This window comes from Triticum aestivum, chromosome 3A, assembly GCF_018294505.1.
Source record: "Triticum aestivum cultivar Chinese Spring chromosome 3A, IWGSC CS RefSeq v2.1, whole genome shotgun sequence".
Classification (NCBI taxonomy): Eukaryota; Viridiplantae; Streptophyta; class Magnoliopsida; order Poales; family Poaceae; genus Triticum; species Triticum aestivum.
This window is the reverse complement of record NC_057800.1, coordinates 522163559-522169734: the sequence shown is the minus strand read 5'-3', so window position 1 is coordinate 522169734 and position 6176 is coordinate 522163559. Positions and strand designations below refer to the sequence as shown.

The window sequence follows — 6176 nt, the reverse complement described above, 5'->3', positions numbered from 1 at the left end:
GTAACTCACCTCCTTCAACTGTAAGTTTCTCAGAAGTGGAGAGTGGTGTACTTACCGGTTTGCAATGTTCCAGTCCTACCTTTCTTAAAATATCTGTGGTGTATTTTTCCTGTGTAAGAAGTATTCCATCCTTGATCTGTTTTACCTCTATACCAAGAAAGTAGTGAAGATCACCCAAATCCTTAAGTGCAAACTCCACATTAAGATCACGAATCAGGCAGGTAGTGGCTTCTGAGCTGGAACTAGCAACAATTATATCATCAACATAGACAAGAACAAACATAGAGATGTTGCCTTTTTGATGAAAGAATAGTGAGGTATCTGCCTTGCTTGAAACAAAACCAAGTTGTTGTAACTGAGTACTTAACCTGGAGTACCAGGCTCTTGGAGCCTGTTTTAAGCCATACAAGGCTTTGTCCAATTTACAAACAAAATGAGGTGTGCTCTTGTTTTCATACCCTGGTGGTTGCCGCATGAACACTTCTTCCTCAAGAACACCATGAAGAAACGCGTTCTGGACGTCTAGCTGACGTAAGCTCCATCCTCTGGAAATAGCAATAGACAATACAAGTCGAATAGTAGCTGCCTTAACAACAGGGCTAAAGGTATCCTCATAGTCAATTCCAAACCTTTGTTTAAACCCTTTTGCAACCAACCTAGCTTTGTATCTATCTATGCTTCCATCAGATTTCCTCTTAATCTTGTAGACCCATTTGCAGTCAATCAAATTCTTTCCCTTTACTGGTGGTACAAGATGCCAAGTTTTATTTTTCATGAGCGCTTGATATTCATTATCCATAGCCCCTTTCCATTCTTTGTGAGCAAGTGCTTCTGCTAAATGAGTAGGTTCACCCAAGCTTGTAAGGAAAGCATATTTGCGAGAGTCATACCTTACTGTACCATCCTTGTATTCCTTAGGTTTGAACACTCCAGATTTTGACCTGGTATGGCGCTGATGAATTTTAGGTGACCCACTTGTGGCAGCTGTTGTAGTTTCAGGATTACCAGAATCGGCCACAGAGGATCCGGCCAAAACATCCTGGGCTGCAGCGCCACAGGGCTCCAGATCCGAGAGGAGCGCGCGATCCGGCGGGATTTGCCTCGCGCCAGGCTCCTCAGCAGAGGATCTCCGCACAGAGCTGTCGGTGGGTCCCGCTTCGGTCGGGCTGTCGGGGACCGGCGTGGCGCATGCAGACGGGCTGCACCCCGCACCATCTGGGTCCATGCCTGCGTCTCGGTCGGCCACTGTCTCGGCTGGTGGGCTCGCCCTGCCACTTGGCGTCACGGGAGACGCGGAAGGCGTCGCTGCACACCCTGTACGCCGAACCGCAGGAGTATCTTCCTGGGATCGAGCGCCTTCCCTGGAGTTGCAGTCCTGCGCCAAATCAGCCTCGGATCCAGCGCATGTTTCGCCCTCTTCTGCACACATAAAATCATAGCCAGGTGCTGCATTGTTTTTATTAGTATCTGAATTTTTTTCTTCTGGATTAGACACATGATCATGTTCTATTAATTCTCCCCCGTGATCAGGACATGTCAAAGGATCCGAGAGAAGAGAGATTTCTGCTCGAAGTAGAGCTCCCGCATTTGGGTGAAGTTTGGCAAAAGGGAAAATAGTTTCATCAAAAATGACATTTCTAGAGATGTAGATGCGTCCAGTTGAAACTTCTAGACACTTGTAACCCTTATGAAGATTGCTATAGCCAAGAAAGACACACTGAGTAGAACGAAACTCGAGTTTGTGGCGATTGTATGGACGAAGATTAGGATAGCATGCACAACCAAAAACTTTTAGAGAATCATAATCTGGCTTTTGATGAAACAATCGTTCTAAAGGAGTTGTGTTCCCAATAACTTTACTAGGCAAACGATTGATGAGATAGGTGGCAGCAATAAATGCTTCATCCCAATACTTTAGAGGCATAGATGCATGAGCAAGAAGGGAAGACCTACTTCAACGATATGACGGTGTTTGCGTTCAGCAGAACCGTTCTGTTGGTGTGCATGTGGACACGAAACATGATGATCAATGCCTATGCTTCTAAAGAAAGAATTGAGTTTTTCATACTCTCCTCCCCAGTCACTCTGGACTGTAATGATTTTCTTGTTAAATTGACGTTCAACAAGTTTTTGGAATTCTTGGAAGACAGAGAAGACTTCGGATTTGAACTTAAGCAAGTATATCCATGTAAACTTACTATAATCATCAATAAAGCTAACATAATATTTCTTTCTTCCAAAAGAATCTCTGGCATGACCCCATACATCACTGAATATCAGTTCCAACGGGGCATGAGACACACTGTTTGATCTAGGATAGGGGAGTTGATGACTCTTGGCACATTGGCAAGCATCACAAACAGACTCTTTATTTTCACGACTAGACAATTTAAGATTGCCTTTATTCACTACTTGATCAACTATTTTAAATGAAGGATGACCTAATCTTTGATGCCACCTCTCTAAGGATGGCTTGACGACGGAGTAGACTTGGCGATGACGCTTGCGGCTAAAAGCTCTTGATGTGATAGGGTATAGACCACCGACGCATCTACCGTGATGGAGGAACTCCCTCGTTGCCCGATCCTTAATGAAAAAATACTTGGGATGAGTTTCAAAAAAGATATTATTATCAGCAGACAAACGAGACATGGAAGCAAGATATTTTTGTTGGCTTGAGGGACATGAAGAACATCTTTTAGAAGAAGATCACGTTTAACATTAGGGAAATTAATAGAAGATTGACCAATGTGACATATATCCATACCTCCTCCACTTGCGGCGGTGTTTATCTGATCATTGCCATAATATCTCTCTCGGTTTGCAAGCTTCTCCAATTCGCTAGTGACATGATCTGTAGCTCCAGAATCTGCATACCCGATGGTTTCGCCAGCTTCTTCTTGCTCCCTGATGGCTGTAGCTACATGACGCTCTTCAGGCACATAATCTTCATCGTAGCGGTGCCAGCAATCTTTCACCTCATGCCCTGACTTCTTGCAAAGCTGGCAACGCGGCCTGGTGTTGGAGTAGGAGGCGCCGGAGGAGCGTGGGCCAGAGTTGTTGGCGCGCCCACGCCCACTGTTGTTGCCATTGCCGCGTCCGCGCCCCTGTTGGTGACCGCGGTGACCACGGCCACGGCCTCCAGTGCCGCGACCACGAGAGATGGAATTAACCGAAGACTGCCGGATGTTGTTACCTTGTAGCAGATTCATACGGGCTTCAAAACTTAGCAACTGATTGTAGAGTTCTTGAACGGTCACCGGTTCGATACGTGCAGCCAGGGCTGAGATCACCGGGTTATACTCGATGTCCAGCCCTTTGAGCACATAGGAGGTTAGCTCTCCTTCAAAGAGGGGATCACCGGTGCAGGCAATCTCATCGGCGAAGGCCTTGATCTTTGCCAGATACTCAGGCATGCCCATGCTCCCTTTGTGCAGATTGGCGAGGGCGATGCGGGTGTTGACGATCTGTGCTTGCGTCTGGGCAGCAAAGGAGGCGTGGATGGCACTCCACACCTCGGCTGGCGTCTGAAGAGTAGCGACCTGCGCAAGAATCTCACGTGATAGAGACCCCATAAGGTATCCTTGTACCTGTTGCTGCTGGGCGTACCAGATCGACCGGGCGTAGTTGAAGACTTGCTCCTCTTTCCCTTCTTTGGTGACGGTGATGGTAGGAGGAGGCGCCGGGCTTGCGGCATCAAGGAAGTGTTCCATCTGTGCTCCCTTTATTTGGGGTAGCACGATGGCCTTCCAGAGGAGGAAGTTCATCCTCGTGAGCTTCTCAGATGGAGGAGACCCGAGAGAAGAGACGCTGCTGAAGGTGGAAGAAGATGCATAGGTGGATGGTGCAGATTGGGTGGATGAGGCGTTCATGGTGGATCCAATCAGGGCGGTATTGGTGGCGACGATGGTGGAGGCAGCGGTGCTGGCATTGGTGCCTGACATGTTTTCTCTCGATGGCTCTCTCTGGATAGGTTTTTCAGGTTTCTCTCTCGACCAAACTAGATCGATCTCTCAGGGAAAACTAGACGAACGAGAGGAAGGGCTCTGATGACCATGAAAGATTTGATAGGAAGCGTTAAACCCTTTGCTCGGGCCGCATGTCTATTTATAGAAGTGTTGCCGTGGCTTACAATGATTTGGAATATCGCTAGGACTTCCAGATTACAATGAGAGATAGACTTGGAGAAGAAGAACAGAAGAAGAGATAGAAACAGAACAAGTTTAAACACATCTCATCTGACTACCTCTACGTACCCTATTCTAACAGAAGTCACACATACTGATTCTGCTTACATTGCACATAACTGCGCCCGGAAGCAGTTGCTCTGATTTGCATTTCCGCGCAAATAAAAGCAACGCTGCACCAACACCAAACTCCGTAACCGGTACTCCGTCGTCGTGCACGCTTTGGTGGCTCGTCCTCTCAAGATCCCCGTGCTTTAGTTCAGAAGACACATAAACGAAAACCCGCCATGCGTCGCCACGAAGAACTGCCACTCCGGTACGTGGCCGCACTACACGGCACAGCGTCACCGATACAAATCCGGGGGAGTAAAGTCTGTTTTAAACCTTCAATTCATAGGGCTCATCGGATCAAACCCCAACCTTCAAATCCCTGAAATTGACACCCTCTACTCACTAATCCTGGTCTATCTCAACCCTAAGTCTGTCTGGGCTAGTTTGTCACACTAGGAAAATGACGATCCCGGCCGGGATCATTCATTACTCTCACTGACTTCACGGGTCCGCATGTCATGTCCATCTTCTTCCCGTAATTTCTCTCTCTCGCCAAGAACTACGGTGTTCGTTTAGAATGGTTGAGGTTTAGGCAGAGTAGCGATGGGAAGGGCGAGAGAATGGGTGCATGGGAGCTTGTCTTGTCGCCGTTCGCGCAGTCCATGCCGCATGGTGAGAGGCATGCACGCGTTCGGCTTGGCGTGCACTGGCGTAGAGCAGCGGCCTAGAGCGAGAAGTGGAGGGGAAAATAGGGGAGAGAGAGAGAGAGAGTGATTGGAGCTCATCCAATGATGCGGTAAGGCGAATGAGAGTCCGGGAATCCACAAGGGCAGTAGGAGCAAGCCCGGAGGCGAGGTGAACTGCAGGGGAGTGCATGCACACTAACTGTTCGAGAGATTGTTAGTGGCTACGGGAGGAGCAAATGGCAAAGCTGGGGAGGGGGGAGGCAAGCGTGCGCTATAATTTTTAGAGAATAATGAAGAGTGAAGAGGAAAGCTGGGTTTTTTGGAGCACCTGAACCGCCGGGACGAACTGCTACGCGCGTCCGCGGAGATGCTCGGTAATGGCGGCCAAAACACGGCGTACAAAGTGGTGTCTCTCGTGTGCGAGTCTTCACACGCAATCATGCACTGTGGACGCATCCATTGTCCATCCAACTGATGGTGGGTCAACGACGATGCAATGCAAGAGCTTGCTGCCACATGTTGTTATGTATTCGTGTGCCTAGAACAGCTCAAGTGATCGATTCTGCTACTCAAGGCATGCACTTGCAACTGCCAACCAGTACATAGTCGTCGAAAGGACGCTCGACGGGCCTGGTGAGGCGCAGCTCTAAAACTACGGGCTGGCGTAGCCGGACATGTCGTCGGTACTCCTCGCCGGTGGCGAGCTCAGCGGGTACCACACGTCCGAGGCCGTCGACCTCTGCATCCAAACAACGCCTGACGAACATGATTTTTTATGGGCGCACCAAGGCTACGAGCTCGAGGAGACGAGGACCTGCACACAGCCATGGCTCGTTGTCATGGTTGGTCAGTGGATGAAGATAATGGGCATAGATGTGAGAATAGCCTCTGATCCTGGTCGGAATCATTTTTTCCTGGTGCACTAAACAGGTTTGGGGTCGATCTTGACCGAGATTGATGAGTATAGGGTGCAAATTTCAGGGATTGAAAGGTGTTCAATTCCGGCGAGGTGTATGGGTTTAAGGTTTTTTTCAGACTTCACCCAATCCAGAGAGACAACGAGAGCGCGCCCTCCTAACCCAGGAGAGACAACGCGCGTGCATGCGTGCACCGCACGGCACGCGGGGGGACAACACCAACATTTCTGCCCAAGCCCGGTCCGGTGGCATTCTATTCCGAACCCAACACGCTAGCCCAGCCGCAACCCAGCCAAACCAAACAAAAAGACCGACCGAATCCCCCCAGCAGATTG

The 6176-nt window shown here is 49.1% G+C and overlaps 1 pseudogene; it reads right to left on the bottom strand.

Annotated features, from left to right (window-relative positions):
- Positions 1-3217: 3217 nt before the first annotated feature.
- Positions 3218-3353, bottom strand: LOC123063858 (uncharacterized; annotated as a pseudogene).
- Between the last annotated feature and the right edge of the window lie 2823 nt (positions 3354-6176).